A 14,717-nucleotide genomic window follows, 5' to 3' on the forward strand; every position below is an offset into this window, starting at 1 on the left:
TTTAAATAAGTTTTGATTAAACATTAGCATATGGTTTGATTTTAAGCTGTTGCTGTTCCTGGTGGTTAATAGATGCCCTCAGAGCAGTGCTGAGTACTTTGCACATGTTGAGTGGGTGCTTCAATGCTGAGATATACCTCCATCCTAGCACACATTGTCTCAATAAAGACCCTCATATAAAAATGGAAGTGTTATCAATCCCTACAAACGTGCAAATATTAATATAGGGAAAATCAGAAGTTAAGATAATAAAATAACCCCCCAAAAATCATAACTCCCCAAAAATAAAATCCATAGATGCTGCAATATGGCTGGACAAAATAACCAGGGGATGACAACCAACTTGTGAAGGTTGATACAGCAGGAGCGGCTTTATTGTAGGTCAGCAGAGGTATTTATACCTAACTCATTGTACACAGCTTGTTTCAATTAACATCACCTAGATACATCAATTAGTCATTAAGGAATCCTCATCATCTTAATAATTACACACAGCTTAATTTAATTAACATCATCTAGATACAGCAGTCAGTCATTAAGGAATCTCCATCATCTTAATGACTCACTGTCCTTACTTCTCAAACCACTCTTCCTAGCAAAGTGCCAGGCGCCATCTTGACTTGTCTGTGGCCCTCAACACATAGACATAAAAGTGGGTGATATATTTGACAATTAATTACAATAACTAAGTAAGTGTTAGCATGATTAACGAATTAGGAGATGTAAAGAATGGCCTGAAGAAGAAAACACAGGATGTGAAAGAGCATTTCAATAAAGAAGTAGAGATTCTGAAAAACCAAACAGAATTCTTGGAAATAAAACTTAATTAAGTCAATAAAAAATTCAGTAGAGAATCTTACCAATAGGCTAGATCAAGAAGAAGAAAGAATATCAGGACACAAGGACAAGACAGATAGCTTGAAAATTTAAACAATAAAGACAAAAGAAATAAGAAGTTATGAAAGAATATTAAGATATTTGGTACATTAAAAGATCCAATTTAAGACATATAGGTCATGAGAAAGAAGTGAAGATACAGGCTAATGGAATAGAACATTTATTCAGTAATAGCAAAAAATTTATCTACTCTTGGGAATGATAAGGATACGCAGACACTGGAGTTACTTAGAACACCAAAGAAACAGAAAAGAACTGTTTTACAAATGACATATTATTAAAATGCAATAAATTAAAACAAAAAAATGATTTTAAACCTGCAAGGAAATTCACATATAAGGCAAACCCATTAGAATAACAGAAGATTACTTAGAAGAAATTCTAAAGACCAGGAGAACTTTGAATGCTGTATTTCCAGACCTGAAAGAAAATAACTGACAACCAAGATGACTGTACCCAGCAACACTATCTTCAAAATCAAATAAGAAATAAAAACCTTCCAAGAAAAGCATGAACTGATGGAAGTCATTATCAGTAAGCCAGCAGAGGATACTAAAGGAATCCTACACAGAAACAAAGGGGAAAAAAAATAACCAAGAGAGCTTGAGAAAGAATAAATCTCATTAGCAGATAAGCAAATGTGAATTAGGAAAAAATCAAACCTTTAAAAATAAAATTAAATGCCAGGAAGTAATATACACCTCTCTGTAACAACACTGAATGCAAATAGTCTTCATAATCCAATTAAAAACCGGACACTGACATATTGTATTTAAAAACAAGACCCAACTGCCTATTCTCTGCAGGGAATGCACTTCATTGGCAAATACCTTTACAAACTACAAATGAAAGAACAGAAACTGATTTCCCATGCAAAGGGAATATAAAAGCAAACAGAAATAACTATTCTCATAATTTACAAAGTAGACTCCAAGCAAAAATTAGTCACAAGAGACAAAGAATATTACTACACTTAGGGAAAGGGAACAATCTAACAAGAAGATGTAATGACTATAAATATTTGCAACTCGAACATTGGTATACCTAACTTCCTACAACAAACACTACTGCCAAAAAGTGACAAAGAGTCTTCAATACAATAATACTGGGTGATTTTAGTATACAAATATAGGTCATCCATACAAAAAAATCAACAATATTACATAATTAAATAATACCTTAAATCCAATGGACTTAATTGAAATCTAAAGAATGTTTTATCCAACAACAGCTGAATATACTTCTTTTTAAGGTACTCATGGAACTTTCTCCAAAATAGATTATTAGGCCGCAAAGCAAGTCCTAGCAAATACAAACAAGTTTGAAATAATCTTTTCATCTAATCAGATCATAATGAAACACAATTAGAAATCAACAGCATGAGAAAAAAACAGAAACTACGTAAACACTTGGAGATTGAACAATATACTTTGGCACAAAGAGTGAGCCATCAAATAATTCATAGAGGATATTCTAAAATTCTTAGAAACGAATGAGAATAGAAAATTAATATACCAGAGTCTGAGGGATATAGTTAAGGCAGTTCAATAAGGAAGTTTATAGCTATGAATGCCTACATTTAAAATAGCCTAACGATGCATCTCAAGATCTTACAAAAACAAGAGTATACACACCCAATTCCAAAACCTGTTGAAGAAATTTAAAAAAAAGCAGAGCTTAAATTAGACAATAAAAGGATCAATGAAACAAAGAGTTTGTTATTTGGAAAGATAGTCAAGACTGCTAAACCCTTAGCCAAATAACCAAAGAAAGAGACAAAAGACCCAAATTAATAAAATTAAAGATGGAAAAGGGAATATTATAATATATACTAATACATTTCATAGAATTATTAGGGATTATTTTGAAAACTTATATTCTAATAACTTGAAAGTTCTAGAAGAAATGCATAAATTTCTAAACAAAATGACCTTCCGAAATTTAACCAAGAGGATACAGAAATCCTAAACAAACCAATAAAAAATAATGAGTATGAAGCAATAATAAAAAGTCTCACAAAAGAGATCCCAGGATAAGGAAGATTCACAGCTGAATTAAGAAAAAATTAAAAAGAACTAAAACCAATGCTCCTCAAATTCTTCCATAAAATATAAAGGGAAAGAACACTTCCAAATGCATTCTACCACTTACAAATTCATTTTACAAATTCTAAAACCAGATAAGGACATGCCAAATAAAGAAAGTCACAGACCAATATTTTGATGAACAGAGATGCAAAAATTCTTAATAAAACACTTGAAAACCAAATTCTTAACAAAATACTTGTAAACCAAATTCATACATTACAAAGATCACACACAATGATCAAGCTGCTTTCATTTCAGGGATTTAAGAATGGCTCAACATGTAAATCAATAAATGTAGTACCTAACATAAGTAGAATCAAGGACAATCTTTAGGGTAGAAGAAGATGTCAGGGGAAAGGGGTAGTGAGAGTAAGGGAAATTATTTTGCAGTAAAATTGATAAAATTCTTATGTGCATTTATGATTATGCCACAGTGAGACTCACTACTCTATATAATTTAATATGCACCAATATACTTGTTGCTTCTTTTAATCTGGTCCCAACATGATATTCTGAGTAACATCCAAATATCTCAAGTCCTTCCTGAGTACATTATAACAGAGAGAAAAAGGGTTAACATGGCCCTTAAACAAGATCACAAATATATGCTGCTACCTATCTCATAAGAATATGGACTCTTTCTGGAAAATATGGAAAAGAATTGCATTCTCCAAACCAATAATTCAAGAACTCTAATAGATACAAATCATCATGTGAATACTTTCCTGAGTGGAAAATTCACTTCTGTTATCACATTATTAAGCTTCTATAAATGTTAATAATACATTCTAAGAAAATAGCCTTACATTGCTCATTATCATTGTGTTATTAAAGTCTCAAAATCTTTTTGTCATTCTAAACAGCATCAGGCAAAGCGATTTTTTGATAGTTCACTCTGTGTGTTAGCTTGACTATACTGAGGGACCCAGATACCAGGAAAAACATTGTTTCTGTATATATCTGTGTGGGTATTTCAGAAGAGGTTAGCATTTAGGCTGGCAGGCTAAAGAAAATCTGTTTTCACAGTATGTGCACTCACTCTCCAATCTAATGAGGAACTGAATAGAAGGAAAAGGCAGAGCAAGAATGAATCCTCTTTCTGCTTGAGCCAAGACCATCCATACTTTCTTCTGTATGGGATATTGGTGCTCCTGGTTCTCAAACTTTCAAATTCAGACCAAGTTTTATACCACTAATCCATCCCTCCCTGACTTTCTCAGCCCTTCAGACTTGGACCCATTAACATGATCCTGTTTCTCCAACTTGCAAATGGAAGAATGTGATACTTCTTAGACTCATAACATTGTAAACAATTGATAGATAGATGATAGATTGACATATAGATAGATAATATCCTATTGATTGTTTCTCTGAAGAATACTAATAAAAGTCAAAAAGCTTTAAAGACGTTTATACATATGCACATTTAGTAGACGTCCCCTTCTGTCCTGCTGATATTCTATTTGTATCATGATATTCTATTTTACTCTAGTCATCATTAAATGTTAATGCTGTGATGCATCAGAATAAATTTCTCCAAGGCCAACCTGACAACACCCAGTAACTTTCTGATTATATACATATTTACATTTACCCAGCACCCTCATTTTCAATGAGATCTAGAAATAGATAACAAACCACTTGCTGAATTTTCATTTCAATGTTCCAAAGTACATTTTTATTTGTTCTAATTAGTTATACATGAAAGCATAATGCTTTTGATTCATTGTATACAAATGGAGCACAACTTTTCATTTCCCTGGTTGTACACCATGTAGAGTTGAACCATATGTGCAGTCATACCTTACCTTGGGTAATGATGTTCATTTCATTCCACCATCTTTCCTACCACCATTCTCCCTTTTTTTCCCCCTCACTCTGCTCTGCCCAATCCAAAGTTCCTCCATTCTTTCCTTGCCCCCACTCCATTATGGATCAGCATCCATGTATCAGAGAAAACATTTGGCCTTTGTTTTGGAGGGATTGGTTTATTTCAGTAAGGATGATATTCTTCAACTCCCTCCATTTATCTGAAAAAAGCCATAATTTTATTCTCTTTTAATACTAAGTAATATTCCATTGTGTATATATACCACAGTTTCTTTATCCATTTATCTACTGAAGGGTGTGTAGGTTGGTTCTACAGTTTAGCTATTGTCCAAAGTACACTTCATTGAACATTTCCACAAGTAAATGTATAATCTTCTCACCCTTTCCCTCCCGACCTTCCAGTATCTCCACTTCTTTGATCCCTTATCACAGTAGATAGTATTACTATTCAAAATTCATCAAATTCAGAAGCCAGAAAATATCTAATATGCCTCCTTATTCTGACTCCACAAATCCAATCAAAGTAAGTCCTGAACATTCCCTCTTTCTGAAACATGTATTAATGGCCCATCTTAACATTTCATTAAAAATACATTAGCTCCAATATTTTTCAGTGTCACCCTGAATCATAAAATTTTCTCCTAACTTTCCTTTGGTATGATCTCTCTTCCAATATAACCTTCAAACTATTCCTACAAAGATATTTGTAACATGCAAATATATTACTGTCCTAAGTCTTCATATATTTTGGTATAAAATTCAAATATCTAGCTAGATATAAATGCCCTTCAGTGCTTTTCTTGCTACTTCCCCATATTTATTTTTGGCTCTAGTTTAACTAAAACATGTGCAGTTTCCTGAATGAACCTAGCAGGTTTGTGCATTGGCAACTTTGTGACAATCTTTAATATCTTTCTGAAACTCTGACCCTACCTCTTCTTTATAGTTGTTGACTTATGTCCCACAATACTCTGTACAAGGGTCACATCTAGTGGGAAACCTTTTATCAACATATCAGTGGAATCAATCACCTCCATTGTATATAATATACTTGGATATGTGGAAGCTCTACTTATTAATGTTTGTCAATTCTCTGTACTATACCACCAATTCTCTTGAATACCTACAGTGTTATAGGATTTTGCTGGAGAATACAATTCCTGCACTATAGCTGGAAGAGGACAAAAGGAAAATTTAACAGAGCTTTAAGCTTTAAACAATAATAATTTAACCCTAATATTTATCTTTAGATGACAGGGTAAGTAAATCCTGTTATATCCATCAATGTAATATTTTTCAATCTTTAAAAAAGGGAAGCCCTTTATGTTCTAATAAGGATATCTAAAATGAATCATTAAGTACCAAAAGTGAGGAATAACATGGTATAGGTAGCACATGACCATGGGAAAAGAACAATAGGTAGTATGAGTATTGACTTGAATGTGCATACATTCATTAGCTCTTGAAAGGGACTTGAACTGTCAATATTGGTTGCCCTTGGGCAGAAGAATTTAGTTGAGGACAAAGCAGAAAAGGATGATTTTCATTGTATTCCCCTTTTTATCTTTAGCGTTATGTAATATATGAACATACTACCTAAACATATACATAAAAAATAAAAAGGCACAAGGGAGACATGTTAAGAGAAAGTAAAAAATATTCTATGCAAAAATCTGAAAAAAAAAATTCTTCATTAAGTTAAAAAAAAATAGGATCTACCGAATGGGATAGTAGGGATGAATGTAAGGAAAAGGCACTGAGATGCCTAGGCAACCAAGAATTCATGTGTGTGCATACATGCACTTTTGTAAGTGCAATCGGGCCATTCAATTATGAAAGGAAAGGAAGCAGGATTTCACACGAGAGACAATAAGTCAAATCTTGTGGTCAGAGTTAAAAGCATCCTGAAAATGACGAGGATTAAAAGTTTAAAAGTTATGATCAGTCTGTAAAGAAACTTGAGACCCAGAAAATCAATCACAGCAAACTGACGTTTCTGAACTGGGAAATGATAATTAACAAATAGAAATGTGGCAGCTTGCTCCATTTAGAGCATCCTGAGGATAAGTTCAATACTATTTCTCACCTTACTCTGCCTGGATTTTCCTAGAAATGACTTCAGCAAAGGAAATGTAAGACATTATGAAGGGTGACTGTGAGAAGAATTGGTTTCTAAGTAGATGTGAAAGAATAAGGAAAAAAGTAAAAAATGATCTTTAGCTTTTCAGTCTAGGAGGGAAAAATAATTTTGGTTTTAAATATGTTGATTTATAGGTGTAATGAGTCACTAAATAACAGTGAGGTCAAGGTACAACCAGAAGAATACCAGGATTGGAGTTACAACTGGAGTTACTGATATATTGGCTTCCTATAACTGCTATAACAAATTACCATGACTGAGTAGCTTAGATCAACCCAAAGTTCTTCTTTCATGGTTTATAAGGCCAGAAATCCGAAATCAAGGAAATCAAGGTGTTGGAAAGGCCATGATCCCATGGCTTCTGCTGGCTGCTGGTGCTCCTTAGCTGCATTCAGCAGCATGACATCACCTTTGCTTTGTCTTCACCTTAAGTGCCCTCTCTGTGGACTCATCATTGGTATACCCACCAGTGGATTTGGGTCTAACTTAACATTAAGATGCTCTCATCCCTACACCCATAAGTACATCCACAAAACACTAGCTTTAAATATGACTTCATTTATTTAAGACCTGGACATAGGGGGACACTATTAAAATCACATAGTGAAAATTATCAGCCCATGGATTTAACAAAAGAACAGATGTGCTGCCTCTTAAAGAGTAGAGTGAACATAGTGAATCATGAATTCAGGTATTTCCAAATCAGACAATGGGTGAAAGAGTGACAGCAAGGAAAATAAAAATAGGATGGGGTTAAAGTATAAGAAGTTGGTTCCTAGCAGGGTACCATGGTATACACCTGTAATCCCAGGGACTCAGGCAGGAAGACTGCAAGTCCAAAGACAGCCTCAACAACTTAGCGAGACTCTGTCTCAAAATTAAAAATAAAAGGGCTTTTGATGTTGCTCAGTGATAAAGCATCATTGGTTCAATCCCCATCTAAAAAAAAAAAAAACAACAACAAAAACTGACTCTTCCTGGATCTGTGCAAGGTACAGAGGTACACAGTGAGATGCAACAGAAGATAAAGAAATCAGGACCAAAGGGTGACTATTCACATCAAATATGACCAGGAATGTAAGGAAAAGGCACCAAGATGCCCAGGCAACCAAGAATTCACGTGTGTGCATACATGCACTTTTGTAATAAATAAAAAATGGCTCTTCAGCTTCTCTAGGGAAAAACAAATAATTCTGGGTTCTGCTGAACAATACATCAAAGAACTGTCCAGATCAAAAGAAAAAATAATTAAAAATTGTATAAAGATGTGTAGTTTGCCAAAGGCAACATACTAAAAAAAGATTACTTAACACAGGGCACCAAGTTGTCATAGAGCAGAGGGTGAGGATCAAAAGAAATAGATTTCAGTGAGGTCACTGGTAGCACAGTCCAGAATTTTAAGAGACAACCTAGACCTCCTGGGGATCCAAGTACAAAGGAACTTCAATGAAATGGATTGAACGAGGAAATCCAGAAGAAAGATTTATAAGCAGGGGCTATGATGATTTCTATATACAGAAAAAGATGCTTTGGTAACTACTTGAGAATATAATAACTTACACACTTAGGATGATTTTAGGGTAAATACAAGTATAAAAAAATCCTGAAAATGCTTTTGCTATGAAGAAATGCAAAGGAGCAACAAGCACAAAATGAAGTCTCTGACCCTGACTTGGTTCTAGATTTCCTTGCTGGGTCAAACTGATCCTTGCACACACCCAGGCAAGCTATTGTATTCAGGAACTGAATCTCTGGACAGGGTGCTCCACCTGACTGATGGACTCCCACACTCATTTTAAGACTAAACTCAACAATCACCTTTTTTGCAAAGCTTCACTCAACTACCAAGCAGTAACCCTAGAAAACTTTGTCAGAAAAATGACTCCATCACAGAAAAAAAATCCCTGATTTATGAGATTTTATACCACACACATTAAATTAGACATCTTAATAGAAATAAGAGAGTTGATTTTCTAAGTAACAACTTCATTAAGCATTTCTTTAAAGATGTGTTTCTATTCAAATTGCTATGTTCTAAAGACACACATGATAGTTTACAAAAAGCTATAATCAAGTTGCTGGTTTTTTTTTAAATTAAGAAAGTACCCAAATGTATATTAGGTGATGGGAAGAGTTCATTTCTTGAGGCTAGAATTTACTAAACTTCTGAGGAGGAAATAAAATCCTTCAACCAGATATGAGAAGACCACCTGTTGTCTTGAATACTTCAAAATAAAAATTGCTCTCAAAGTCATTTAAATCATTGTGTGGTTACAAGCAACATAATACATCATCTTATGTTCAATCACATTTACTTGAAAATCACCTACCCTCCACATGAATAAAGCAAGAATGTACAGATTGCTTAGTCATAAAAACCTGTTTGCTAATAGATTCCCAAATTTAGGATTAAAGGGAACCAATAATAATAGGGGAGTAAAAATAAGACAATAAAGAAGAAGACAAATAAAAATAAAACTTAAAGGAAAAGGTACACATAGAACAATGCTTTGAACATAAGAACACATAAAGGTAATCACAATATGTTCTATTAAAAGGCTCATTTTAAAAAATAGAGTATTGATTTTAGGTAGACACCAGTATTTCCTCTGCAGAATCTCAAAATTAGGTAAAGAAGACATACAAATTAGAAGCCCATGAATTAGCACAAAGACTATTGTTTAAAAATCATCTTTAATGTATGCATTATGTAAGACTTAATGTTTATAGACCAGCTACTTGCTTGAAAAAAAAAGCTCCTTAAAATAGCAACTTACTCTTCATTGCATCAAACTACATATAATCTTTTCCCAGTACCAATTTTAGTTAAGTATTTATTCATGTTATTACATATTAATAACTGTTACTAACTTTCTTGGGGGTCTAAGTTACGTAACCTTGTCTCATCCTGTAAAACAAAACAAACCTACCCACCTTATCTGTCTCCTCCACACTTGTGGATTTCACCACACAAGAAGCTGGCCTCTCCTGTATGTTTGTAAGGTCCTGAGGGGCACTCTGAGATGCTGGCATTGGAGGCAACGGAGCACGCCTCTTCTTGGGTGCATCCGATGGCAGGATGTTTGAAACATGGTTTGGAAATAGTATTGGACCTCGAAAAAGTTGGGCGGTGCTTATTTATTAGAGGGGTTGCAGGAGCACTTGCAGTCTAATAAAAAAAAGACAGTGTCTATATGCAATTTCAAGATAAAAACCACTTATTTTATACAAGATTTGAAGACTCTTCTAAGATATTGCATAAGAAAATACTTGCTCCCACTTTTTCTTACTACATTGAAAAAAACTAAAAAAACCTTTATTTTCTTTTTCCTTCATAATGTCCAGGTTTTGTGCTATTTGGCAGGATTCAAACAAAGAAGAAAGTCATCTTTGGTACAGACAGTTGAATATTCACTTCCAAGTTTTTCTTCTCTTACTTTCCCTCTAAAACCTTATCTAATATGCTAGGTATGGAGGTATATGCCTAGAATCCCAGTAACTCAGGAGGCTGAGACAAAAGGATCACAAATTTAAGGCCAGTTTCAGCAACTAAGCAAAATCATCTCAAAAATTTGTTTTAAAAAAGAGGGGTAATAGGGAAGGTAACTCAGTGGTAAAGCACTCCTAGGTTCAATCCCTAGTACCAAAAACTTTAAAAATAAATAAAAACAAAAACTTTTTTTGTCATTATAATCTGAAATGAATCACTCAGGACTACTTTTATCAAATTCTCAAAGAAACAAATATTCCTGTTTCACAACATAGGAAACTTAAACTAAGATATACTCAGGATCAATAATCACAACTAAGACATACACTCAATTCTTTATGACTCAGCCAGTGTTGCATAATTACCAACATTTCAGAAGTATAATGAAAGCAGTACTAAGATGGGATTTTATAAAACTATGAGTACATACATTAAAAAAATCACCACAGCAAACACAAATAATCTAATGATATTTCTCAGGGCATTAGAAAAACAGGAGCAAACCAAATCCAAAATCAGTAGCAGGAAATAAATCATAAATATCAGAAAAGGAAATAAATGAATAGAAAGGATAGAAAGGATCAATTAAACTAAAAGGTGGTTCTTTGAAAAGATAAACAAAATTGACAAATACTTAGCTAAGCAAACCCAAAACAAAGAAAACCCAAACAAATAAAGAGATGAAAAAGGATAATATGACACATATCACTGAAATTCATAGGATCATTAGCAATATTGAGTAGAACTACATACCTATACACTGGAAATTCTAGAAGAAATTAACAAATTTCTGGGCCCAGATGATCTACCACAATGGAACCAATAGGACATAAAAAAATCTAAATAGATCAATAATAAGCAATGAGATTGAAGCAGTAATAAAGAGTTTCCCAACAAAAAAGTATAAGAACCAGACAGATTCATTGATGAATTTTTACCAGATTTTTAAAGAACTACCACCAATGTTCCTCAAACTATTCCATGAATTAAAATGGAAAGAAACCCTTTCAAACTCATTCTGCAATGTATCACCCTATTACCAAAACTTGATGAGGATACAACAACAAAAAAACTATAGACTAATGTCCCTGATGAACATAGATGATATATATCCTCAATAAAATACTTTCAAATGGAATTCAACAGCACATTAAAAAGAGCATATATCATGATCAAGTTGGTTTCATTCCTAGGATGCAATGATGGAATCAATAAATGTAATACAGCACATAAATAGAATCAAGAATAAACATCACATGATCATCTCAATAGATGCAGAAAAGGTCCTTGCTAAAATTCAACAGTCCTTCATGATTAAGTTCTGAATAATTAGATAAAGAAAGAAGATACCTTATTATAATAAAAGCTATATATGATAAACCTATATCCATCATCATTCTGAATGGGGAAAAAACTGAAAGCATTTCCTCTAAAATCAGGAAATAGAGTATCTATTCTCAACCTTTTCATTCAGTACATTGCTTGAAATTTTAGCCAGAACAATTAGGTAAGAAAATATATAAAGTGATATAAATATGAGAGGAGGAAGTTGAATTATCCATATTTGCAGATAAAGATTCCACCAAAGGACTCAAAACTGATAAATTAATTCAGCAATGTAGTAGGGATACAATATCAATATACAAAAATCAATAGCTTTTCTATATATCAGTAATGAATGCACTGAGAAAGAAATCAGTGTTTCTTGAACAAGGAGGCGAAAGATTGCTACAGTGAAAATTGGAAAGTAGTGAAGAAAGACATTAGAGAGTAGAAGATGTAAAGATCTTCCATGTTCATGGATTGGAAGAATTAATATTGTTAAGACAGCCATAGTACTGAAAATGATCTATGGATTCAATGCAATCACAATCAAAATACCAATGATATCTTTCACAGTTCTTCACAGAAATAGAAAAAAAATCCTAAAATTCATCTGGAATGAACAAAGACCACAAATAATCAAAATCATTCTGAGCAAAAGGACTAAGGATGTAGGCATTGTAATCCTTTATTTTAAAATATACTATAGAGACCCTCATCAGTATACAAAATATGAAGATGTGAATTTGGTGTCAACATACCTTATATACAATCAAAGATATGATAAATTGTGATATAAAGGTGTATTAAGAGTTGTAATGCAAAAAATAAATAAACAAATGACTAAACAAGCAAATAAATAAAGTATACTACAGAGCTATTTTAATTTAAAAAACAAGGTATAGACATAAAAACAGATATACATGGATACAACAAAAAAGAATATAAAGGGGCTGGAGTTATGGCTTAGCAGTAGAGTACTTGCCTAGCACATGTGAGGCCCTGGGTTCGATCCTCACTAACACATTAAAATAAAGGTATTGTGTCCAACTACAACTAAAAAAATAAATATTTAAAAAAGAGAATATAAACATAAATAAGATATATCTCCCTATTTACAGATAATACAATTATCATTACAATTTCTCTTTCTCATACACACACACACACACACACACACACACACATATATAATGAATTGAGGACCCAGAAATAAACCCATGTATCTTCAGACAGCTGATCTCAATAAAGTGCCCAAAATCATATACTGGAGAAAAGCCTTTTCAACAAATGGTACTAAGACAACTGGATATCCACATGCAGATGATTGAAACTAGATTTCAATCACCCTGAAGAAAAATCAACTCAAAATGGATCAAAATCTTAATTTAAGACATAAAACTTTGAAACTATTGGAAGAAAACATACAGGAAACACTTAAAAATACTGGAACAGACAATGATTTCCTGACTAGTACTCTGTTATCTCAGGAAACAAAAGCAATGATTGACAAATAGGATTACAATAAATCAAAACTCTGCTGCACAGCAAAGTAAACCACCAAGAGAGGAAGAGAAAATCTATAGAATGGGGGAAAATCTTTGCCAGCTATTCATCTGACAGAGAATTAATCTTCAGAAAGAACAAATATTCTAATCAGTAACTGGACCAATGATCTGAACAGACATTTCTCAAAAGAATACAAATACAAGACAACCAATATATGTAAAAATAATATCTTTAGCCTTAATAAATCACAAAAAATACTACATGGAGATTCCTGTCACCCTATTTAGAATGGCTCTTGTCATATAAATAAACAAACCAAAGCAAAAGCAAAAAATAACAAATGCTAGTTGAAATGTGGAAAAAATATGAATCTGTATAAACTGTTGATGAAAATGTAAATTAGTATAGCTGGTATGGAAAACCGTTTACAGATTCTTCAAAAAACTAAAAATAGATTTACCATAAAATCCAACTAGAGCTGGGCATAGTGGTGCATACCTGTAATCCCAGCAGTTTGGGAGGCTGAAGTAGGAGCATCAAAAGTTCAAGGCCAGCCTCAGCAACTAAGCAAGGCCCTAGCAACTTAGTGAGACCCTGTCTCAAAGTAAAAATAAATAGACAGGGGATGTCAATGGCTAAGTACCCCTGGCTTCAATCCCTAGTTCCCCCCTCCCCATCACCACCATCAAAAAAAAAAATCCAAATAGACCATTCCTTAGTATTTTTTCAAAGGGTAAAAAGTGGGAAGGAGATGAATTGAAGTAGAAAAGGAATTATTGGAAAGGGGGAAGGATACTGGGGGGTGGGCAAAGAGCAAGAGAAAGTAGAATGAAAGGTAGACATGATCAAAATATGATACATGTATATATGGAAATGTCAGAGTAAAACCCAATACTTTGTATAATATATGTTGATAATAATAATAGTAATAAAAATGTACAAGATGATCTTGAAACAATTAAGAAAACTGTGAAAATATATTGGAGTTCATGTTAGAGGGACTCAGGATGGTTTCTAATGCAAAAATCTGAACAAATTTGGTGTCATGATTCCATAATTGAAACAATCACATACGTTTCATTCTGTGCGTTCATAATGATACTAAGAAAAGAACTCTTCATCATGTTCATGCTAGAGAACAAGTCCATTATTTAAAAAAACATCCAGTAAAGAGAAAGAAATTATCCCATTTTCATATGACCTTTTCTGACTGAATTTGATCTAGGGAGTCAAATTGCTGATATGAGTGAGTTTGTTTTATAGAAATATCTCAACAAACAGTTAAAAATAATGTTTACATACACTCTTGTCCTTTATCAATTACTGTTTAAGATGCAGACAATAATTGTTGATGGCTAACATTAGAAAAGATGATAACATGTTACTGTCAGTTAATGGTAACACAAAAATAATACCTATGAAGTGTTCTTTCTTTTTTCTC

This window comes from Callospermophilus lateralis, unplaced genomic scaffold, assembly GCF_048772815.1.
Source record: "Callospermophilus lateralis isolate mCalLat2 unplaced genomic scaffold, mCalLat2.hap1 Scaffold_323, whole genome shotgun sequence".
NCBI lineage: Eukaryota > Metazoa > Chordata > Mammalia > Rodentia > Sciuridae > Callospermophilus > Callospermophilus lateralis.